This window comes from Capricornis sumatraensis, chromosome 3 (genome assembly GCF_032405125.1).
Source record: "Capricornis sumatraensis isolate serow.1 chromosome 3, serow.2, whole genome shotgun sequence".
NCBI classification, from domain to species: Eukaryota; Metazoa; Chordata; class Mammalia; order Artiodactyla; family Bovidae; genus Capricornis; species Capricornis sumatraensis.
Window position 1 is genome coordinate 32,869,170 of NC_091071.1, and position 25,229 is coordinate 32,894,398.

Consider the following 25,229-nt stretch of genomic DNA (forward strand, 5'->3'; position numbering starts at 1 on the left):
CAGTTCTTATTTATGACTATTGTCCCACTGGAATTATCAATAGCATCCCTTTCTAGGTAGGGAGTTTGGGATGGACATGTACCCCCTACTCTATTTAAGATGGATAACCAACAAGGACCTACTGTATAGCACAGGGAACTCTGCTTAATGTTATGTGGCAGCCTGGATGGGAGGGGCATTTGGGGGAGAATGGATACATGTAAATGTATGGCTGAGCCCCTTTGCTGTTCATCTGAAACTATCACAAGTCATTGTTAATCGGCTATACTCCAACATGAAATTAAAAATTAAAAAGTAGCATCCCTTTCACTCTTAAGGGTCTTCCCTGGTGGCTCAAATGGTAAAGAATCTGCCTGCAATGCAGGAGACCTGGGTCCAATCCCTGGGTTGGTAAGATCCTCTGGAGAAGGAAATGGCAACCCACTTCAGTATTCTTGCCTGGAGAATTCCCATGGACAGAGGAGCCTGTCTGGCTACAGTTCATGGGGTCACAAAGAATTGGGCACAATTGAGCGACTAACTCTTTCTCACTCTTTAAAGTGTCCTACTTCAGATGACCAATTATATGGCTGTCCACATGACAGCCCACCCCACCAGACTGTAAGCTCTCTGAGGACACTGCTCACCCTTGCACTCAAGAGAACCAGGCAGAGCCGGCATGGCTGTTGATGACCTACCCTTGATACTAACATAGCATCACTCCCAGCATGCTCTGTTGGTTGAATAGATGAGCCTGAACTCTCCATGGACTGAATATTTTAAAGAATTTGCAGACAAGTCTTAAAACCCCCACATATCTCCAAAGACTTGAATTTCATTCACTAATTCATTTGTCAAATATGGATTCCGGTGCTCCTGCCTCTTGTCAGTAGTTTGGGCACAAGAGCTCCTAGCTGAGAGGTAAGGGGTGAAATCTAGACTGTTCACTAAGCCAATATGCCTGGCTTGGAGTTGTGTCTGCTTGGAGGAAGGAGCATTTTTTCTCCCCTTTGTATGAAGGTGACCTCTTTATGGGCCTCTGTGGTGGCTCAGACAGTAAAGAATCCGCCTGCAAAGTGGGGGACTGGGGTTTGATCCCTAGAGCAGGAAGATCCCCTGGAGAAGGGAATGGCTACCCGCTCCAGTATTCTTGCCTAAATCTATGGACAGAGGAGCCTGGTGGGCTACAATCCATGGGGTTGCAAATGGCCCTCTTTGTACCAGCTGTATGTGGCGAAAGGATGCCTTTTAAAAATCATCAGGTTGGAAGGGGCACTTTTTCTGATTTTCATAAAAGTGTGTAAAGACTAGCAGAGACCCTGATTGATCATCTGTGACATGTCAGACACAAATGAAAAAGCCACGGGCAAGATAAGAGATGGCCTCTGCTCTTGGAGACCTCATGTTCTATCAGGGAGTGAAGACAATGAATGAGAAAGCACATAAATAAAAAATTAATAAATACAATTGCAGATTATAAACAGCGTGAGGGGAGAAAAGTCCTGTGTCTGAGCACCTTCTCTGTGCTGGTTGCAGGAGGCAGAGGCTGAACACCAGGCTGCCTTATCCAGGGCATCAACCTCTCAGAGGCTGTCATGCAGGGGAGCAAACAGAAATGGGCTGTGTCCAGAAGGAGTCCTATCCCAGGTAAGGAGGGAATTCCAGACTATTCAGGTATAAGAACTTGCCAATCAAGAAGTGCCCAGAATGGTTTAAATACCTTCTTGCCCAGAAGCATTGAATGGACAGGAATTTCTGGGTCTCCTGTCCTGTCACTCTTTGAATTTTGAACTGCTGGACCATGAGTGTGGTGTGCAAGTGTATGCCTATGTATGTGTGTGTGTGTGTGTGTGTACCTTCCGTTGGAAATAGAAGGCACCCCGATTTCTCTATACCTAAAGATCCCTAAGGACTTGTAAGCCCGGCTTCAGTTCTGAGGCTGGAGTTGCCTGGCTGGGTTGACAGTCACTCAGCTGAGGGGAATAAGTCCATGGTTTTACAGCCTAAAAGACAAGCCACATACACAAAGATACCCATCTTAGAAAGCAAAGCAAAAAAAACTCGTATCAGTGTCAAGCACAATAGTGAGTGCAGCTGACCGGGGCTGGTTAGTAAGTTCCAGGGAGCAAAGGTGTTTTGACCAGCTTGTGCCCTGCTGTCTTCCCAGTGTCTGACACACCAAAGAGTCACAGCAAGCACACTTGAAGCAAATGATTGGAAAAATATTGTTTTCCTGAGCAATTGCTTGGCAGAAAGGAAGGAAAGGATGTTTTTTTTAAAAAAAATTAAAAATATTTAGAAAAGTACAAAGGATGCTCTCATAGACTGCAGGAATAATATTTATGATTGTACTTAAGATCCCAGGAAAACAAGAGCACACCCTGGGACACTATTAACAACAGCAACTCTTTTCTTCTCCTTTTCCTTCTCGGTGCCCAACTGTACTCTGTCTTTTCAAAAGATGGGCCAAGAGAACTGGCCTCTACGCACCTTGTGTGTTGGGAGACACATGGCGACTTGCTTTCAAACTTGCCCAGAACATCCCCTGGGCCATCCTGGACTCCAGACGCTTGGGTGGTAATGGCATGGGTGGTGGGAGCAAACTTCCATGCTTCCTGTTAGTCTTCCTGACTGTATTTCAGGCAAATTCAAACCTGGGAGTGCTCTGAAGCTCTGTCCCTGCGGTGCCAAGACTCCTGCTGCAAACTAGAAGTGCAGTCAAGCAGCCAGACATTTTTGGATCTCAGTGCCAAACATTTCTATAATGGGAAAAACTCAGACTCAACCCTCAGGTTCTGCTCACAGTACATTTGTGCTCATTACATGGTGGAAAAAAGACGTGAAAGTCCCAAACAGCATGAGTGTGCTCAGTCGCTAAGTTGTATCTGACCCTTTGAGACCAAATGGACTATAGACCGCCAGGCTCCTCCGTCCATGGAATTTTCCAGGCAAGAATACTGGAGTGTGAGGCCATTTCCTGCTCCAGGAAATCTTCCCCACCCAGGGATCGAACCTGCACCTCCGGCACTGGCAGGTAGATTCTTTACCACTGAGCCACCCGGGAAGCCCAACAGCATGGCATGGGTAACATTTCCAGAGGTTTGGAGGTTCCACGGCTCTTGTCTTTGGTTATCAGCCATCAGTCAAATGGACAATATTTGGCTTGTGAATTCTTTTTGCACCAGGAAATTTGATGATGAAAAGAAGGGGTGGGACCCAGAGCCCCAAGGTTTAAGTGGGAGGACATGAGGGCTTGTTTCTCTCTGGAAACCATTGTCTCCATCCCGCCCCCAACCCTGTCTGCGGAGGTGGGCGACAGGGAGGAAATGGTCTCGAGAGTGTATTTCTCAGTTACATACTCAGGGAATTCAGATTTCCTGAATCTGTACACAGCAGGCATGAAAGGGCTTTTCCCAGATGTCTGTCTGTGGCAAGAAGGGCAGGCAACTGAGCCCCATCTAGAAGTGCTGATGACAGGGTTTGGTTTGCAGGACCCTACTCCATATCTGGAAGAGGAGCCAAAAGAAAATGTTGCTTGCTAGGCCTTTGGATGTGCTTGTTTTATTCCTACACTGAGAAACATTTAGCACTGTAAGCCGAATGCAAAGATAGAGTTGGACCCTGAGGGGTGAATGACTTGCCAAGACAACAAGGCTAGTGGGAGATGTTTTTGCTGCTTGGCTTCATGACTTGCTTTGCCAATGAAATGTGAGCATGTAGAAGCTTTTAATAGCCAGTGAATGGTTCATCATCTTTTCTTCCCAATTCCCTGAGACCGGCAATGGTCCTTGTAGAGGCTGTTCCATCTGCCTGCCTCTGGAAGTAAAGTTGATACGGACTCATGGTCAAAATCAATTCAGAACGGACATATATTATGGTCAAGATATATCAATACGTTGGACATCGCTGGTGGTTCAGTGGGTAAGACTCTGTGCTCCCAATGCAGGGGGGATGCAGGTTCGATCCCTGGTCAGGGAACTAAATCCCACATGCTACAGCTAAACAGTTTGCATGCTCCAACTAAAGGTCCTGCATGTTGCAACTAAGACCCAGCCCTGCCAAATAAATAAAAATAAATCAATCAGTATTTTAAAAATGGGTGGCAGGACCTGAAAACACTCAAGCCAGAAAGACACGAAACAGGTCACTAAGTTTTCAACTACTTTCTATCTCCACCCCTGAACCAATGCCCCAGCCTTCCTCATGTTCTTTCATGCCTTCAGATACCTTCCTTACATTTCTCTCTCCCAACATGAGCTGATCCTTTTATCAACCAGCTATAGCTGGGAAACTGACAACCATGATGCCCCAGTGATGTGCAAGAACAGACACTATTTCTCATTCACACGTCCACAGCATGGCTGGAGCACTTCTGCATCCCACATGGAAGTTCTGCAGTCACTTAGGGAGCCTCTGCTCCCATGTACATTTTTCAGGGGACAGTGGACGACTGGAGGTTTATTCTGCTCAAACAAATGGCAAAAGCACAGAAGGGCAAGCCCTACCGCTCAAACACGTTCCCAGCCTTTGCCTGTGTTGAGTCTGCTAATATCTCGTTGGCCAAGGCCAGTCACGTGGCTTAACTCAAGGCCAAGGGGGTTAGTACGCTCTACTAGCCAGGAGATTACAGCTGCAGTGTGGATATACTGCTCCACAGTGGGGTGAAGAATTGGGACCCAGAACTCAATCGAACACACTCTTACTTCCCCACTACACCATGCTGAAGTTTCAGACTTACTACTGAAACACCAGGAATGGGGATACAGTGGGTATGACGTAGGCTTCGGCCTCTGCTTTTCCTGGAGAGACAGGTGTGTATTTATTTATTTAATAGTTACTTTTACATATTATTTTGGCAGTGCTGGGTCTTCATTGCAGCTTGTGGGCCCTTTGTGGTAGAGTGTGAGCTTCTCTATTCTCTAGTTGTGGCGCGCAGGCTGAGTTGCCTCACGGCATGTGGGATCTTAGTTCCCCAACCGGGGATCCGACTGGAATGCCCTGCTGGTGGATTCTTAACCACTGGACCGCCAGGGAAGTCCCAGGTGTATATTTAAAGAGAGAAAAAACTAAGAGGTGCAAGTAGCAGGTAAATTGCTCAGGCAGGTGGGGCTCTGGAGAAGGTTTGGAAACAAGTGAGAGATGCAACCCCGTCATTCTTTTCTCTGGTCCTAGAGAAGCATCTTGGTGCCTGGCCAGGTTCTTCCCTGTGTGGGGCATGCCCCGTGGGCAGGTAAATGGGAGGTGTGTTTTGGTGACAGGAGGAGGCAGCATTGTCCAGCTTTGAGTCACGGAGTGAGAACGTATCCTCCTTGCCAATGATCTTGCAGTAGTTCCGATGACAAGACAAAGTCTCCTGAGCTAGCTTGACTCTACCACCGGTCTTACACTTGCTGATCTCCCTTTTTAACAGGTCCTAAACCTCAGGCTCATAGACTCTTTCGGGCAACAGTATCTGGTTAGAAGGTGCTAACACTGTTTTCTCTGGGTAGTGTTTATATTTGCAAGTTTGTCTTCTATTTTTGGTAGTTGGGCATTGGTTTCCTGTTTACCATACGATATAGGGCTTCCTTTTTTAAAATAAATATAGTTAGATAAACAGAGTTGATTGAAAGAAAAATATTAAGTGAATACTGGTTCAGTTGGCCTGTGGATATGGCGGAAATCATGGTGAGTGTTTTGTAAATAGCGATATAGTGGGAGGAGAGCAAGGTTTGCTACAGTCAGAGTGGGTTCAAATTCACACTCCGTCTCTCGGACAGGGTCTTTGGGTGAGCTACTTAGGTAGCTCCTGTGAACCTCAGTGTCTTTGCGGGCTGTTGTGTCATGTTAATGATAGAGTTCGTGGCACAGTGTGAGGCCTCAGCAAACAGCAGAAACACGCCTCCCCGCCTGTACCTGGACTGTCCATTCTGGGAGAGCCTTTGGGTTTTTCAGTCCCCAAGGTGGCCACAGGATAGGCAGGCATCAGTGTTCCTGCTTGTGGTGGGCCCTGCACAGACCCCCTCTGCAGCAGCCAGACCCCTTCTCCTCCCCTTTTATGTGGGACCTCAGTTCACGTGGACACCTTCCTGGCCCCTTGCCAGCCCCACAAAGAATCTCTTGCTTGGGAGATGAAAGTCTTGATTAGTCATAGAATTTCAAAACGAAAAGAAATGTGGGATGTCAGACACTTGTCCAGCTGGGGAACATCGAGATGGGGCTTGGATGAAGGCTGCTTCAAATTGCCTAAGGATCTCTAATCTAGACCCAGGGAGGGTTTCCTCTTGCACAGTTTCCCAAAAGGATTGAAGAAAGACTCATCAGGGGACTTCCCAGGTGGTCCAGTGGTTAAGAATCTGCCTTCTGATGCAGGGTACACCAGTTGGATCCCTGGTCGGGCAACTAAGATCGCACATGCCTCGGGGCAACTAAACCTGTGTTCTGCAACTACTGAGCCCACACATTGCATAGAAAAAGTCTGGATGAGGCAATGAAGACCAAATGCAGCCAAGAAGAAATACTTCAGAAAATTTAATGAAGCATGGTTTCCCAGCCAGACCAATTATCACACAATAAGTTAGCATTTCTTAAAAGAGTTTCTAATTCTTTTGTTATTGGCACAAGTCCTTTGCCTTATGTTTTGGGGTGAGTGCAGGTAACATTAACCTGTTCAATTAAATGCTTAAAAACGTACGGTAATATTGTTTTGGTCCTGTTTTGGAACTTCGACTTTTTCAACAGTCAGTCCTCCCTCCCCTCCACTGCCCACCCCCCACAGATGGGAGTCAGGCCCCTCTGACCTTTTCCTTTATCCCACAAGAGCCTCCAGGGCGCAGTAACCCTCTCAGTCCCAAACGGGGCAACTGAAGCTGGAGATAACAGTGTGTCTTTTGACGTCATTTCCAGGGACAATAAATTCCAGGACCGTGGGTTCAAAACACGTGTGGTGGTTTGTGTGAGGCAGACTCTGGCGGAGTCCTAAGATGGGGTCCCTGGTTGTCCAGCCACTTCCCAAGGTTTCCCAGCCACTTCCCAAGGCTTCCCAAGCCACCAAGGTCAGGGACTCTGTCAGATAATAAGAAGAACTACAGCTTAGATTGGTGGTGGTTTAGTTGCTAAGTCGTGTCCCACTCTTGCGACCCCATGGACTGTAGCTCGCCGGACTCCTCTGTCCATGGGATTTCCCAGGCAAGATTACTGGAGTGGGTTGCCATTTCCTTCTGCAGGGGATCTTCCCCACCCAGGGAAGTCGCTCAGTTGTGTCCGACTCTTTGCGACCCCATGAATCGCAGCACGCCAGGCCTCCCTGTCCATCACCAACTCCCGGAGTTCACTCAGACTCATGTCCATCGAGTCAGTGATGCCATCCAACCATCTCATCCTCTGTCGTCCCCTTTTCCTCCTGCCCTCAATCCCTCCCAGCATCAGAGTCTTTTCCAATGAGTCAACTCTTCGCATGAGGTGGCCAAAGTACTGCAGTTTCAGCTTTAGCATCATTCCTTCCAAAGAAATCCCAGGGCTGATCTCCTTCAGAATGGATTGGTTGGATCTCCTTGCAGTCCAACGGACTGTACTAAAGGTATGACACGTCACTGTGTATAAAACGTCTGTTCTCTTCCCTGTCATCTCTGGCATCTTAGATAAACTGAGTTTAGATTAATTGAGTTTAGATTAACTATGTACCAGGCACACTCAGGTATGACCATTTCTGGTCTTACAGTAACCTAAGGAAAGCGGTTCTACTGTGACTTCCATTTCCAGAAGGGGAAACTGAGGCAGGAAAGATTAAAGAAAAAATCCCTACGTTGAGAAAAGGGCCAGGGAAGGGGTGCTAAAGTAGGGAGTCGATTCCAGAACGCTCGTCCTTAAGCCTTACGGGAGGGGAAGAGAACGGGGAGAAGATGGGCAGGGGTGGAGGGAGAAGGGCGAACGCAGCGCAGAGAGCCTTCGCGTGCCCACTCCCTCCTTCCTTACCCCCTCACCCGGCTTACCAGCTCTCCCCCAAACTGGCCCAAAGGAGCGCAGGGAGGCGGGCTGGGGCAGGGGTCGCTGCCCGGGCTCCGGCCTTCCCCTCCCGGGTCCCCCACCCGCCTCCCGCGGTCCCTCCCCCTCGGCTCTCCGGGCTCCTGACATCACGCCCTGGGAGGCGGGGTCGGGGAAGGAGGGGGACGTGGGGAGGAGGCTCGGCGCCAGCGAGAGGGAGGAGGGAGGGCACGCAGTCCCAGCCCAGAGCTTCAAAACAGCCCGGCGGCCTCGCCTCGCGCCCCAGCCCGTCGGTCGGTCCAGCCGCCCGCGTCCGGTGAGTCGGGGGCGCGCCCGGGAGCCGCGCGCTGGTCGGGGCCGGGGGCGCTCGGGGCAGCGAGAGCCGGGGCAGCGCGGGGCGCGAGCCCCTGCAAGTACCCGACGCAGGGAGATCCCTGCGATTGGGGTGGGGGGCAGGGAGAGGCCCCTTCCCAGCGGAAAATCCACTGTTCCTCCGCCAGATCGCACGGGGGCCGACTTCCCGCCTGCCCCCCGGCCCGCCCTGGATCCCGAATTCCACCTTCCCACCCCCGGACTGCTTCTTTCGCCTTTCGCGCCGAGGCGGGCGGGAAAAGTTTGGGGAGGAGTCAGGGCGACTCCCCTCGCCCCCGCCAACTCTACGCCCAGGGCTCTGGGATCCCGGGCCGCCCCCCTCTCGTCGTGTGAGAGTCCCCGGCGCCTTGGCGCGGGTCCCCCGCCTCGTGGGAGCACGCAGGACCTGCTGCGCCCAGGCTGAGTCGGTGGGTCCCTCTTGGCCCCTGGCGGCGGCGGCGGCTCCGTGGCGCCCCCCAGCGGCGAGGAGCTGCTGACTTCGGTCTGGGGCGGTGGAGGGGCTTGGGTGCCGCCTATGTCCCCTCTCCCCTGCGGTTGGACTGGGGAGGAGCATTGAGAGCCCCACCCATAGATCCAGAGCGATGGGAGGCTAGCGTTCGTGTATAGAAGGCCTATACTTCCCCCAAACCCAGGGTCCTAAACCCACCGGTAAAGAATCTGCCTGCAATGCAGGAGACCTGGGTTTAATTCCTGGGTTGGGAAGATCCCCTGGAGAAGGAAATGGCAACCCATTCCAGTATTCTTGCCTGGAGAATTCCATGGACAGAGGAGCCTGGCCGGCTACAGTCTACGGGGTCGCAAAAGTGGGACACGACTTAGCGACTAAACCACCAGCACCAAATCCACCCCAGGGAGGCCCTGTTTGGGGGCTGACACAGGAACCTCAAGAATGAGGGTTAGGTGGGGGCACCTGTACCTGCTGGAGGCCCCACATTGCAAAGCCCTTCCCTCCAGGCCACCAAACCCACCTCTGACTTTGGAACAAGAATGACAGCCCCGTTTCAGGTTTGGGAAAACGGTCAGTGCCCCCTCCCAGGCTCCAAAGTGGTGCATGTGAAATGCCGTGGGGTGATCTTTGAACTTAGCTGTATCTAAAATGCAGAGAACAGGTTAAAAGTGACCGGCAGAGTGAGGAGTAAGGTAAGGGGCTTGGAGAGGGTCTTGAGAAGCACTGATAGGAGACACCTAGAATAGGCGAGTTCCTAGGGACGGAAAGTAGAGTAGAGGTTAGCTGGGCCAGGGGAGAGGGATGGGGAGTCCTTGTTTAATGGGTACAGAGTTGGGGAGGATGCAGAGATTTGGGGTATAGATAGTGGTGATGGTTCTATGACATGGTAAATGTATTTAATGGCACCGAATTCTACACTTAAAAGTGGTGAAAATGATTAATGTTATGTTCTGTATATCCTGCCACAATTAAACCGACTCTGTAGCCACCTCTGTGCTTCAGTCTGAATCAGCTAGAAATCTGGGAGGCCAGTCACGGTTGCCGGCTACCTCTCCCCAGAATTTGGCCTCAGTATAAGGAAGTGGAAGAAGGGCGAGGAAGGGACCGGAGCCAGGTTTCCCCAGGAGTCTGGAAGGGACGAGGAAGGGAACCGAAGCTGATGGAGCCTCTGCAGGGCACGGCGTGCTCCTAGAAGCCACCCCCACCCACCCCGCCACCCTGCACCAGCTCCTCCACGTTCCCAGGCTGCAGGGGGGAAGAGCCAGGCCAGAGACCTTAAGTCAGTTTCTCAAGGTCCTTGAGCTAGTAGGTGCCAAGAGCCAGACCTTGGATCTCCATCTGTTTTCCCCAGTCCCTGCTTGTATTGCCACCTGGAGATGCCCTGGTGGGACTTGGAGAGGCAGGGGGAAGACCGTTCTGGGGAAATCAGGGCCCCGATGCCTACGGGGCCCTTGGCAGATGCCAAGCCCGAGGCAGAGGGAGGGCGTGGGGTGGCAGGAGGGTGCAGAACCTGTTTTCCTACCTAGGGGTTTTGGATCAGTGTCCTCCACCCTCGCTGGGAATTGGGGAGTGGGAGGCAGGGAGTGGGCCACATAGCCTGTAGCTGCCTCTGTCCTTCCAGTGGGGAAAGTGAGATTCACCTGAAATCTGGGAACAAGTGACTGCGTTGGAAGCCACAGAGGGGGGCCACAGGGCAGGTGAGGGCAGGGCCAGGCCAGTGGGCACTGATACTGTGCTGCCCCACCCAGAGGGGAGAGGCGGAGCCCTCTTCTGCTGTCCAGGCCCCAGATTAGGGCACAGTTTATGAGGGGCTTCCCAGGTGGCACAGTGCGTAAGAATCCACCTACTAATGCAGGAGACATAGGAAATGTGGGTTCGATCCCGGGGTCGGGAGGATCCCCTGGAGAAGGAAATGGCAACCCACTCCACTATTCTTGCTCGGACAATCCATGGCCAGAGAAGCCCGGTGGACTCCTGGAGCCCATGGGGTCACAGAGTTGGACGCCACTGAGCACACGCAGCACACGAGGGGCTGACGAAAGTCCGTGGCAGCCAGTCGTAGATCCAGGGCACAACCATCCTGTCCTCCCTGCCACTCCCCTGCACACACAAGTCTTGTCTGAGGCCCTTTGTTTATAGAGTGGAAGTGAATGTTTCACCTAGATTTTCTCTCTCTGCCTGTGCACATTATCTTCAGGGCGGGAGCTGAAAGCACGTGTGTGTGTGCGCAGACTCTCGATTTTCCAGCCACGGGTGATTCCAGGAAGGCTCAACTGGCCCATGCCTCACCCCAGGCCTGCACTTACTCCCCTGCCCTCCGGGGCCTTCCTGGTTGACAGGGGCACAGTGGAGGCTGGCTCTTTGTCACAGTGAACTCCATCAGACGTGACCAGGAAGGGAAGTCCGTCCAGACAAAAATACAGGAATGCCTTTCCAGGCCAGATGGGGTGGTGGTGGATTGCTGGCTGCTTGGCGGGATTTGTTTGGAAGGCAGAAGTCCAGCGGACTGTCCTGGGGAAGGCAGATTGGTGTGTGTGTGTGTTGCAACATGTGGCTGCTGCCCAGCTTTGTGGGCAAATGAGGCCTCTGACCCTGGCTTCAGGGGCTAACATGGCACAGAGGTGGGTTCTCCAGTCATGGGGTGGTGACAGCCATCCCCCCAAAGAGGGAAGCAGAGTCCTTCCAGAAGAGGCCGTTAAAAGCTGACGGCAGGACTCCAAGACAGGGGGGTGGGCTCCAGGGACCTCTTACTGGGCGATTGGCAGCAGCAGCTGGAATGGGGAACCAGGGCAGCTGGCACCTTAGACAGAACTGGGACCTGACCCTTGGATGTTGGCGTCATCTCATCCAGAGAAGAATGGGGGTGGGATGGGGGTGCTGGGAAGAGGAGGCGCCTGTTCTCACCCCAGGAGCGATGGAGCCCGGCTTCCTGCAGGAGTGACCCCAAAGTGCAGTTTTGGCAGGACTGGCTTGTGGCTGGGGATTGTCAGATGCGTCTGGCTCTTGTTAGGGACGGGCCGAGGGGGGGAGTCTAAAAATACCCAAGGCAGAGCTGCCACCCAGCAAGAGCACGGCCTGTAACTGGGCAACCACAGTAGCACTAGCTGTCCCAGCTCCAGTCACTGGGGCTCTTCCAGGCGGCTAAGCCCTGGGCAGAGGCTGGGAGGCGTGAGAGTGCCCTGGGCCTCCGTGGGCTAGGATCAGAGTGTTTCAGGGGCATAAGGGCCTTAGTACGGATATGAGAGTTGGACCATAAAGAAGGCTGAGTGCCAAAGAACTGATGTTTTCAAGCTGTGGTGCTGGAGAACATGCTGGAGAGTCCCTTAGACTGCAAGGACATCAAACCAGTCAATCCTAAAGGAAATCAACCCTGATTATTCATCGGAAGGGCTGATGCTAAAGTTGAAGCTCCATTACTTTGGCCACCTGACGTGAAGAGCCGATTTACTAGAAAAGACCCTGATGCTGGGAAAGATTGAAGGCAAAAGGAGAAGGGGGTGACAGAGGATGAGATGATTGGATGGCTTCACTGACTCAATGGACATGAGTTTGAGCAAACTTGGGGAGATAGTGAAGGACAGGGAAGCCTGGTGTGCTGCAGTCCATGGGGTCACGAAGAGTTGAACATGACTTGGCGACTGAACAACAACAACAAAGGGCCTTAAAAAGTCCCAGTGTAACTGCTAGGGATGCTCAGAGGAGGAGTGACTCACCTGGGGTCACTCAGCAGGGTGGCAGCAGTACCTGGACGAGAACTGTGTCTGGCGACTCACTGCCAAGGAGCTGGATGACTGGGAGTTGCCAGTGGGTTCCTAGGCCAGGTCCTCTTATGGTCCCCCAGGTCCCAGGGACCCTTATGGCACGTGTTATCCATCCAAGATGTTGAGTTTCCATGCTCATGTGCTGATCAGTGAAAGGTGGGCCAAGAGCCATGCTGAGAGAGTGGGTCACTTCCCACTGGCCTCAGGTCACTCCCAGCCAGAGCTGTTGGGCTCTGGGAATATCATCCACCCTCAGGCAGGAAATAGGAAGACTTGGGGGCTGGAGAAAAGCCGTCCTCCCACCTGAGGACAATTGGTTTGTTCACATGGTATCTCCAGGGCTTAACAAGGAGTTGTTGACCTGAATAGTTAGATTCCCAGGACTCTCACCTTTTTGGGAAGCTGGGCTTCAGTTGATCTAGAAAGGGATTGAAGGTGAAGAGATTCTCCAACTTCCTGCCCTCCTTGGACAGGTTAGATAACATCAGCTTCTAGAAGCTTCCTAGCACTCCTGGGTCTAGAGCTGAGGGATATAAGCTCTAGATATTTGGATATTTGGTGCCAAAACTGAGCTGAGAAATTTGGGTGTGAAACATCTCTCACCCTGCAGGATGCAGAGAGGGACTGGTTAAATCCCTCAGTGCAAACTGCTTGTAAGCCTAAGATCAACTAAGTTTGTCCAATAGGGAAGTCCCTTTGAAGATTTCCCTTTCTGATCCTTTTGATCACAAACTTCTCTGGAGAGCTTTCTTTCCTTAAAATGAAGTTAGTTAACAATTTTTGCAATGAATACATGTGACCCAAAGTCTCATTCATCTTATTCTAAGGAATATTTCCCAAAGTGTATTATCACTGGTGGTAACCAAGATCATTTTTAAAAGTTCATAGTTGAATGTGAAACAAACAAACAAAAAGAGTAATTATGTCTTTTTCTCCATTGATATGAAAAAAACAGACAGAACACAAACCCATAGTTTTGCCACTGCATAGGGTGAAACACTGAAGTTGATGTTTTAAACTCTAAAGCATTTTTTTGAAATAATGGAAAGGTGTCATTAATAAACAATGATGATCCTTGGGTTTGGTAAAAATCTTAGTGCAAAAGGGACTGCCTTTGGGGAGATGGCATAAGTGTAAGTGTTAGTTGCTCAGTCCTGTCTGACTTTTTGTGACCCCATGGACTATAGCCTGTCAGGCTCCTCCATCCATGAGATTTTCCAGGCGAGAGTATTGGAGTGGGTTGCCATTTCCTTCTCCAGAGATGTTCATCCTTTTGACAACAATCTTGAAATATCTGTGAGCTCCCCGCCCAAGCTCCTCTTCTACAAAGAGGCCCCAACGTTCAGCTTCAGACCTGATGTGCCACTCAACTTCCGAAGGAGTCTCTGCATCTTTGATGAGGGTCATCATGCCCCCAAATGCCTTGGACGGTTGTTCCGGGGATTGGAAGAGTTGGAATATTGATGTTCATGGAAGTGGCTGAAGGTGTTTATGGTTTGCTTGAACCAAAGGAAAGCTGAGGGAGCGTCTGGCTTGCCCACTTTCATCCTGATGGCTGTTATCACATGACTCTGGGCAGTGAGCCGTGTAGGCAAAGGGGGATTTCCTTCTTTTCAAAGGAGGTTTCAGTCCCATGCAGAAGATGGTGGGTACAAGCATGTATGTGCCAGGAGTGGAGTCACGAGATGGGGTTTCAGGGGAGCCCATGTCATGGTGTGCAAGAGTTTCCTTAAGCCTGTTGGACTGGAGATGGGCTTGGAAGAGTCCCTAGAATCCCCCTGGGCAGTGATGGCTCCGGGTTTGCAGAAAGGAGGGAGAGGAAAGGTAGCGGGTGCAGGCAGAGGTCTTGCTTGGGCGGATGCACGTGTCTCGTTAGCCGGCAGTGCACGGCGCAGGAGAGGAGGGCAGGCCTGGGGGCCGAGCCGGATGGCGGAGACGAAGGGGGCTTCCCTGCACATCCCAGTGAACCTGGTTGGCGAGGCAGGAGTGATGACGTTCATACTGCAACACTGGGAGGAAGAAGGAGTGAAAGGGAAAAAGTGGAAGTATCCTAGAAGCAACTAAATACCCATTGGTCACATTAGGGAGTATTTTGCAGAAGTTAGGGCTTCCCTGGTGGCTCACATGGTAAAGAGTCTGCCTCCAATGCAGGAGACCTGGGTTCAATCCCTGGGTCGGAAAGATCCCCTGGAGGAGGGCATGACGGCCCACTCCAAAATTCTTGCCTGGAGAATTCCATGGATAGAGGAGCTTGGTGGGCTCCAGTCCATGTGGGTCACAGGGTCGGACAAGACTGACTAATGCTTTACAAAAGTTAAAAAAGAGCAAAACTCAGGATCTTCCCTTGGCAGTGCAGTGGTTGAGACTTGCACTCCCAATACAGGATTCTGTCCCTGGTTGGGGAACTAAGATCCCACATGCAGAGTGGCCAAAAAGCATAAAAATAAAAATTAAAAAAAGACAAGATGCAAGGGGGGGTGGGAGGGGTAAAATAGGTGGAGGGGATTAAGAGGCACAAACCTCCAGTTATTAAGTAAATAAGCCACGGGGATATAATGTATTTAGCTATTAGACTTATCATGATGGCTATTTCATAATGTGTGCAAATGTCAAGTCACCATGTAGCACACCTGAAACTAACATATTGTACATCAATTATATTCTCAATCAAAATTGTTTAAAAATTTAGATCTCAGAGAAAAAACTTGGAGGTTCATCTCTGTGTACCAATGTAGAAAGGTTGATAAGTAACAAAGATATATATGGGAAAATAGGTTATTTACATAAAAGCAAACTGAAACAGTGTTCCTGTGGCCTCATATGTGTTACATGTATGCAAGGAAAGTGACTGGAAGGACATATCAGAATCAATCAGTGTGGCTACCCGTGGGGATGGGGAGAGGAAGGAATGGACTGTGGGACTCCAGTCTTGTTTGTTTCTGAGAAAATATATTTAAGAGTTACGTAAGTGTGGTGGTGGTGGTGGTGGTGGGGCAGTTGCTAAGTCATGACTGACCCTTTGTCGACCCCATGGACCGAGGAGCCAGGCTTCTCGGAGCCAGGATTTCCCAAGCAAGAGTCCTGGAGTGGGTAGCCATTCCCTTTTCCAGGGAATCTTCCTGACCCAAGGGTGGAACCTGGGTCTCCAGCATTGCAGGTGGGTTCTTTACTGTCTGAGCCACCTAGGAAGCCCTAATATGTGTCCGTGAAGTTCAGGAATAATGAAATAGTCTTTCCTGAATTTGGTAAGCAGTGTGAATTTTGCAGGTTTGGAGTGGGGAGCTTTTAGAGGTGGGGTGGGGGCAATGGTAGACAGACTAGGTGGGGGCTGTGTCGCAATTCAATGGCAAGGTAGCCAGGACATGTGCCATTCAGCCTCCATGGAATGTGCCCCTGGAAATGTCCCTTTGTGTACCTCTCCTGGCCGTGATGGTTTTCCGGCTGGATGCTGTTAACAGACAAGTGGTAGTTTGGGGAGGGGGTAATGTGGTATATTTAGGGTGTGTTAAGAATCCACCTTCAATGCGGGAGATGAAAGAGACTCGGATTTGATCCCTGGGTTGGGAAGATCCTCTGGAGTGGGAAATGGCAGCCCACTCTAGTATTCTTGCCTGGAGAATTCCGTGGACAGAAGATCCTGGTGGGCTACAGTCTATGGGGTCGCACAGTGGGACATGACTGAGCGCACACATACAATAGGGCCATTATGAGATCCCTGGAAGTGTGTCCAGGAGACCATTAGGAGTGGCAGTCTGGGGCTTTGAAGAGAATTCAGAGAGACACATAAAGGGTATGGAACTGTGCTGTAGGTTGGTGTTTGAGAATAGGAGAAAATGACTTACATTTTGCCAGTGTTAACAGCAGTAATTTGCCATAGCATTTACAGGGTGCAAAGCAGTTTGGGCCACTTGCTTTACAGCCTCTATCTCATTTATAATGAATAACAACCCTCTGGGGTTAGGAGTATCATTATCTCTGCCCAATAGATGAAACGGAGTCTTAAGAATTTTGCGTTAGGATTTGAATCCTAGTCTTGTAGACCCTGGGGGCTTCTCAGGTGGCTCAGGGGTAAAGAATTCTCCTGTCAGTGCAGAAGAGGAGGGTTCAATCCCTGGGTTGGGAAGATCCCCCGAAGAAGGAAATGGCAACCCACTCCAGTATTCTTGGCTGGGAAACCCCATGGACAGAGGAGCCTGGCGGGCTACGATCCATAGGGGTCGCGAAGAGTCAGACTTCACTTAACAACTGAACAACAGCAAACTCTCGGACTCTGCAGACCCTGTCCCATTGGATGGTTGGTTGGGTCCCATCACATCCCTCTTTTTAACAGACATCTGAGTCCTCTTGAAAAAATCCTGGTCCTTTGGGCCAAGAAAGTGTCTTTGCTGCTGACGTGTTGATGGATGTCTTAGAGGCCTGTGTTCTTCCTCTCAAGTCAACTTTCTCAGTCCTGAGGATCCTGGACCACATGACGGTCCTCTGCCTTTAACAGCCTGGTCACAGAGAGCAGAACTCACCCCCACCTCTGCCCTGGGCAAAGCCAGCTTGATTCCTGTGTTTCAGATGTGTGTGTAGAATGGAGAAGGAATCCTCTTTCTAAGCGGTGATCACTTCCGTTACTTCCGACGGTCTTCGTTTGAGGGACCAGCTCTTTTGAGTTCCCAGGGGTTTCTCCAGCACCCTCTAGCACAGAGCTAAGTATGCAGTGCGTGCTCAGTTGTATTTGATGCTTTGTGAGCCCCTGAGCTGTAGCCTGCCAGGGTTCTCTGTCCGTGGGATTCTCTAGTCAAGAATACTGGAGTGGCTTGCCATTTCCTGCCCCAGGGGATCTTCCCTGCTCAGGGATTGAACACACCTCTCTTGTGTCTCCTGCACTGGCAGGCGTGTTCTTTACCACTGAGCCACCTGGGAAGGGTGCAGTAGGCGCTCAGTAAGTCTCTGCTGTGTGAGTAGCTGAGGGAGGGCATCCCCCCAGGAGTCCCTGGGTTTCCTGCTTTTCAGCCCACCCCCGAGAGGAGTGGCAGAAGCGAGGCCCCCTGCCTTGGATGAGAAGCTGGCAGGAGGCTGCAGGGGTGGAGATGGGCAGCGTGGGGAAGGGCTGAGGGCAGCTGCTCCCCTCCCCGCCTGCCGCAGTTGGTTCAGGCCCAAGTGGCACAGTCAGCATCCCTCTATGTCAGCATGACATGGGGTCACATTCTTCTAGGCCAGAGCCCGAAAGAGGCTTAATCATCGGCCCTCCCAGAGTGCGGTCTGCACACCCACAGGCATTTGGAGATGATTTCTGTAGCATACAGGCAATGTTACAAACTGTAATACACTTTTATTTTCATGTATTACTAAAATGTCAGTCACTTGGCCAGTGATATTGACTTTCCCTATACAGTATAATACACGTTGAAGGGGCTTCCCTGGTGGCTCAGTGGTAAAGAATCTGCCTGCCGATACAGGAGATGTGAGAGACTTGGGTGGGATCCCTGGGTCAGGAAGATCCTCTGGAGGAGGAAATGGCAACCCACTCCAGTATTCTTGCCTGGAAAATTCCCTGGCCAGAGGAGCCTGGCGGGCTACAGTCTGTGGGGTCGCAAAGAGTCAGACACGACTGAGCACGTATCACTATCACAAAATAGTGAGTATAATTGTCTGTGCTCCTGTTTTCATTTCCCTGGGGTACTTACCCAGGAGTGGAATTGCTGGGTGCTATGCTAACCAGGTGGGGAAGTGGTAAAGAATCCACCTGCTAATGGAGGAGACGCAAAAGACGCAGGTTCAATCCCCTGGGAGATCCCCTGGAGGAGGTAATGGCAACCCACTCCAGTGTTCTTGCCTGGAAAATGCCATGGACAGAGGAGCCTGGCGGGCTGCCGTCCATGGGGTCATAAAGACTCGGACACGACTGAGACATGTACACAGACGGTAACTCTGTGTTTAATTGTTTGAGGGCCAGCTAGACTTTCCCACAGTGGCTGCAGCATTTTACACTCCCAACAGCACTGGATGAAGTTTCTCTGCTTCCCCAGGTTTTAATTCCGTGCCCAGCCCTGTCCTGGCTCCTGAGAAACTTCCACTGGTGGAATCCCTAGAGGTCTAGAGCAGGTTGCAGGGGGCGGGCTCCTGGGCTTAAGGCAGGGCCCACCAAAGGTTCTGGGCTGGGCTGGGCCCAGCTGAGTAGGCGGGGGGGTGGCGGGGAGGAAGGAAGGGCACATGGGGGCCACCTGCGAGGGCTGGGAACCGTGGAAGGCAGAGCCCTCCATAGCGCTGTTCCCTGCAGGACCCTGGACTGATTCTAGGTGCTGCTGGAGACCACATCGTCTTGTAGTGCGTTGGTCTCTCAGTTGTGTCTGACACTTTGTGACCCCGTGGACTGTAGCCTGCCAGACTCCTTTGTCTGGCAGGAATTCTCCAGGCTTGAATACTGGAGTGTGTTGCCATTCCCTTCTCCAGGGGATTTTCCCAATCCGGGGATGGAACCTGGGTCTCCTGCATTACAGACAGATTCTTCACCGTCTGAGCCACCAGGGAAGTCACTCGGTGACAAGGTGGTTCTCTTTTCAGTTGTCTCTCGGCTCTTCTGATTCCATCAAGGGGAACATGCCTCTCTGACTGTAATTTTCCTTCTTTTTTTTTTTAAAGCTCTATTTCTTTTTATTAGTCACAGTATCACAGGCAGGATGCACGCTTTGTGTCTGGCTTCTTTGACTCAGCATAAGGTTGTGTGAATCATCCATGATGTGCGTGTAGTACCTACCTGTAGCGCCTTTTGTTCCTTTTTCATTGCCGAGTAGCGTTCCATTTTATGGCCATGTCACACTCTGGCTTTGGGTGTGTGTGTGGTCATGACACATGCTTGCAGAGTCTAGTTCCCTGACCAGGGACTGAACCTGGGTCTGCTGCAGTGAAAGTGTGGAGCCTCAACCACTGGGCCACCAGGGATTCCATCAGGGGGAAGACGCTTCTTCAATTCTAGTTTTCCTTTTTTAACCAGACAGACAGACCAGGTCTCCACACAGCCTTTTGGAGGACAACAACATTGAATCAGAACATGTGAAATTTTTTTAGTGGGGGTGGCTATTAATTTTCTCAGTCAATCGATATGGCAGGTCATGCTGATTTCCCATTCCCAGGGAGCCAGAAGATTTCTTCTTGAAATACCTGTATTTCTCTTACAGAGTGGATTTATTTCATGACAAATATGGAGTAAAATCTTACAGTGGTACTCAGGAAGGAGGTAAGCTGATGACTGAAGTTCTTCTAATGTTTAGAGCTCAGTTCTCAGGTGCTGTGTCAGGAAGTGGTGAGGTCTCCAGTCCTGGGGCTCATACACTTGGAGACTGGTTGCTATAAAAGTCATCCAGGCAGAGGCCGGGGCAGGGTGATTCTGTACGATCACACAGCACCCGAAGCTGAGACTGCGTGAGTCTGTGATTCTCATTGTGTGGGGTCCACGTCCCAATTCCACGGCTGGATGGTTGTCATAGCTGCAGATGGAGATCATCAGAGGTGGCCCAGCTGGACAGGCAGGAGGTCTGGCGGGCTGCCTTTCTTTCCAGCCAGGCAATCTCACAGTTCCCCCCCACACCCCGGGGCATGCTGGTGGGGATATGTTACAGGGTGATTCCAAGTTCATGGGGATCACTCCCCAGCTGGCTCAGCATCCGTCCCGATCTTGGATGTTTAACAGAGGGCATCCCTTCCTTTTGTTCCTTTTTCATTGCTGAGTAGTATTCCATTTAATGGCTGCGTCACACCCTGGTTTTGTGTGTGTGTGGCCACCACATGGCTTGTGGGATCTGGTTCCCTGACCTAATTAAAGGACATGGCCTGCCAGCTCTCGGGTTAGTGAGTCTGTATGGGCTGCCTAGGTATCCCAAAGCAGAGCTGCTATTTTAGTCGGGGTTCTCCAAGAAACAGAGCCAGCAGAATGTGTATACATTTGTGTGGCAGAGGATGCGATGGTGAGATAGCATCACTGACTCAGTGGACATGAATTTGAGCAAACTTCAGGAGATAGTGAAAGGCAGGGAAGCCTGGTGTACATGGTGTACATGGGGTTGCAACGAGCTGGACATGACTTAGTGACTGCACAACAGCAACAACTGTATACGTGTGTGTATACACTTCTCTCCACATGGAGAGAGGTGTATTTTTAAGGAACTGGCTTATGCAGTTATGAAGGCTGCTGCTGCTAAGTCCCTTCAGTTGTGTCCGACTCTGTGCAACCCCATAGATGGCAGCCCACCAGGTTCCCCTGTCCCTGGGATTCTCCAGGCAAGAGTACTGGAGTGGGTTTCCATTTCCTTCTCCAATGCATGAAAGTGAAAAGTGAAAGTGAAGTCGCTCAGTCGTGTCTGACCCTCAGCGACCCCATGGATTGCAGCCTTCCAGGCTCCTCCGTCCAGGGGTTTTCCAGGCAAGAGTACTGGATTGGGGTGCTGCAAGTCCAAGATCAGTGGGGTAGGCTGGCAGGCTGGGCACCCAGGGGAAAGCTGATGCTGCAGTTCAGCTCCAAAGGGTGCTGGAGTGGGGGTGGTAGTGAATGTAAGTGTTTTGTTCTATTTGAACCTTCAAATGATCAGATGAGGCCCACCCACATTATGGAGGGCAATCTGCTTTACTCAGAGCCCACTGATTTAAATGCTCATCTCATCCAGAAACACCCTCACAGAAACCCTGTGGCCCAGCCAAATTGACACAGAAAACTAACCATCACAGATGCTGCAGGTGGGCTAGACTCACAGCATTAAATAAGATAGTGCTGTGCTGTGCTTAGTCGCTCAGTCATGTCCAACTCTTTGCAACCCCATGGACTGTAGCCCACCAGGCTTCTCTGCCCATGGGGATTCTCCAGGCAAGAACACTGGAGTTGGTTGCTATGCCACTCCAGGGATCTACTTGACCCAGGGATCAAACCCAGGTCTCCCGAAGCCCTTTTAAAATCATTCCTTTTTAAATTCCCTACCAACCCTCCAAGGAGGAAACCTCAGTTTTGTGCTATTATGTCTTTAATAGAACTTCCCAAACACATGGGATGTCCTGTTGCTTCAGCAAAGAAGGAGAAAGTGAGCCTTGGACTCAGAATTTTGAGCAGCAACAGTTTCTCGCTGGAACTGAGTAATGTTCTGTTTTCATTGTGTATTTCTTTCCTCCTCATCGACTGCCACCTTTCCATTTTGGTTGTGATATAGGGTTTCCTTTTGTAAAGAGGTAAGTTCAAAAAGTGAGCAGGCTGCTAGCAACACAGGTGGTACACAGATACACCAGAGATGCTGCACGTGGCGCAGGAATGACAGGTTTGGAGGGACATTGACACAAGCACGGTGAGGACAGTGCCTGAGGAGCCCCTGCCTGTCCACACGGCTTGAGCTGCCTGTTGTCTCTTTGTACTTCTTCCCTGCTGGAGACAGCTGGGCGGTTTATTTCCCCTGGGTGACTGCCCCCCGAGAATGGCAGTGGATGAGGGGAGGATGCTGACTCAGGACGGGAAAGGTCTGGGGGTGGCTGTTCTAGGAACTCCTTGGCCATGGTGGTGGCTGTGATCGGTGCCTATACGTAGCACTCGTTGGGTGCCAGATGCTGTTCTAAGCACTTTCAGTCTATTATCTCCCGGTGGTCCTAGGAGGTGGGCGTATCATGGTGATTCCCATTGTACAGATGAGAAAACTGAGGCACCAGGTTGTTAGGCTGCTAGACTGCAGTCCAGTCTGGCTCTGTTTATGCTCTTCTGTGTTTTGCGCATATTACTTCCTGCTCATCTTCTCCCCTTTGTCCCCTTCGTGTGTTAACTTACCTGGAGGTGGAGGCCTGGCTTTCTGGTCCTGGGGCTCCCTGGGTCTGGCCAAGTTATAAGCATTGATTCCCAGTCCCTAACTTGCTGGCAGAATTCATCCAGTTTAAAATGACAGTTTAGGAAAGACGGAAAAGCTGTTAAAGTGAGCACCACTGATCTCCTGGGGGTTACTTGGAAGTCACTAACACAGGATGCTCTGTGAAGGGAAGAACATCCCTAACCTGATGGCTGTGAGGATGACAAGCACCCCGAGTCTGACACTTGCCTCACCTCAGCCACTTAATCCAAATGACCTATTGTGTGCCTGCAGGTCCCAGCCCGCTCTGAGCTGGGGTGAGGGTGTGTTGGGTGGCATAATTATAGGGAGCTCCTTGGATGACAGCAGCCAACAGGGAGCCCTTTAATTGATGGGGTCAGACAGCAGTCATTGGCAGAATGGTGGTTATTAGCTCTTCTGCCAAAGCTGTGCAAATTAGCAGACACTCACCAAGTGTTTGCTGAGTAGCTTTGGGCACTGGGGATAAGTAAGGCGTGGTTTCTGTCTTTGAGGAACCCTGAATCTAAGAACATAGTGTTTCTCTTGTATCAGTTAGCTCTTGCTGTGTAACAAACCACCCTGAAATGTACAGGCACATCCCAATTCATTGCCCTTCACTTGATTGCACTTTGCAGATTCTGTGTTTTTGTACAAATTAAAGGTTTGTGGCCACCCCCACGTTGAGCAAGTCTGTCAACACCATTTTCCCAACAGGGTTTGCCCACTTTGGGTGTGTCACATTTTGATAATTCTCTCAATATTTCAAACTTTTTCACTGTTACTCTATTTGTTATGTGATCTGTGATCTTTGATGTTACAGCCATGATTTGTTAGTCTCAGATGATGGGTGCTTCCCTGGTGGTTCAGGCAGTAGAACCTGCAATGCGGGAGACCCGGGTTCGATCCCTGGGTCAGGAAGATCCCCTGGAGAAGAAAATGGCAACCCACTCTAGTACTCCTGCCTGGAAAATTCCATGGACGGAGGAGCCTGGTAGCCTACAGTCCATGGGATTGCAAGGAGGTGCACACGACTGAGCAACTTCACTTCAGATGATGGTCAACAACTTTTGTAGTAGAGTGTTTTAACATTAAGGCATCTGCATCGTTTTTCTTTTAGGCATAATGCTATTGCACACTTAATAAACTACAGTGTAGTGCGAACATAGCTTTCTAAAACACTTTGTTTTTTAATATGTATTTATTTTGGCTGTGCTGGATCTCTGTTGCTGCCCACAGGCTTTCACAGGCTTTCTTTAGCTGTGGCAAGCAGGGACTGCTCTCAAACTGCAGTGCACGTGGGCTTCCCATCGCAGTGACTGCTCTTATTTCGGAACACGGGCTCCTGAGTACATGCTCAGTGGTCGTGGTGTACGGGCTTAGTTGCCCTGAAACATGTGGGATGTCAGTTCACTGACCAGGGATCAAACCTCTGTCCCCTGCCTTGGCAGGCAGATTCTTAACCTGTGGACCACCAGGGAAGTCCCATATAACTTTTATGTGCACTGGGAAACAAATTGACTCACTTTATTGCGATATTTGCTTTATTGAGGTGGTCTGGAACTGAGCCTGTAATATCTCGGAGGTCATAATGTCTTAAAAGAGAAAACATTTATTTAGTTCACGATTCTGCAGGTGGGCAGTACTGGGTCAGCTCTGCAGGGCTGTCTCCATCTCTGTGGCCAGCTGGGGGGTCAGCTAGGAGCTGGCTGGTCTTGGGAGCGCCTTGCTGGAGAAAAGCTCATCTCTGCTCCATGCAGTCTCCTACCATCCATCAGGCCAGGCTGGGCTCGCTCCTGTGGTAGCCGAGACAGGATGTACATGAGGTCTCTTGAGTCCTGGGCTCAGAACTGGCCCTTTTGCTGCCTTCTGTTGATAAAAGAAATCACCCAGGTTCAGTGGGGAAATAGAGATTCCACTTCTTAATAAGAGGATTCGATTTGCTAATAACATTTTGTCAAAACCTTTTGCACATATGAACATGAGAAATATTGGTCTGTATTTTTCCTGTTGTGGAATGTGTTGCCTCGTTTGAGGATCAGGATGATCTCTGCAGGCCTCATAGGATGAATTGGGAGCCATTCCCTCCTCTTAGATTTTTTTGGAATGTGTGTGTAGAGTTGGTATTGATGTTGTTGACATCAATGTTGCTAAGTCGTGCCTGACTCTTTGCAATCCCATGGACTGTAACCCTCCAGGGTCCTCTGTCCATGGGATTTCTCAGGCAAGAATACTGGAGTGGGTTGCCATTTCCTTCTTCAAGAGATCTTCCCGACCCAGGGATCGAACCTGTATCTCCTGCGTTGGCAGGCAGATTCTTTACCACTGGGCCACCAGGTAAGTCCACCAGGTATTATAATAATACCACCAGTTACTATTCTTCCTTAAATGTTTGACAGAATTCACCAGTGAAGCCATCTGGGCCTGGAGTTTTCTCTTTGGGAAAGGACTCCAGAGCCTTGACAAATGCTTCTTTCTTCTTGCATGGCCAAACGGGAAGGAAAAGTCTGGCTCCACTTCTTTATTTACTTATTTTTCAGTATGTTTTTTTCTGTTGAAGTGTAGTTGATTTACAATGTTTGTTAACATTTTTGACTTCTTAGCACAGCCCCTTGAAATCTGGCTCCTCTCTCCCCTTCTTTTCTGCCTTCTTCCTTCCTTCCTTCAGCACATTTATTGAGCACCATCTATAACCGAGGCACTGTTCTAAGTGCTGAGAACACTGACGTGCAGAATCTGCTGGGTCCCTGACATGGTGGCGGGGAGATAGTTAACCCCCAGATGACAACGAGGAGGAAAATAAAGAAGGGCTTTAGTTCACGTCACTAAAATGGTTACAAGTTTGCCAGCGAGCTGACTTTCCATCCTGATGCCTTTTTCCTACTCTCT

General features: G+C 50.5%; 1 protein-coding gene across 1 annotated transcript in view; it reads left to right on the plus strand.

Annotated features, from left to right (window-relative positions):
- The first annotated feature begins 8,140 nt into the window (after positions 1–8,140).
- Positions 8,141–25,229, plus strand: part of EMP2 (epithelial membrane protein 2) — a 44,110-nt gene continuing 27,021 nt past the window's right edge. The window contains exon 1 of the mRNA XM_068967532.1: positions 8,141–8,257. The gene's annotated coding sequence lies outside the window, so the exon portion shown is untranslated. The remainder of the gene's footprint in view (positions 8,258–25,229) is intronic.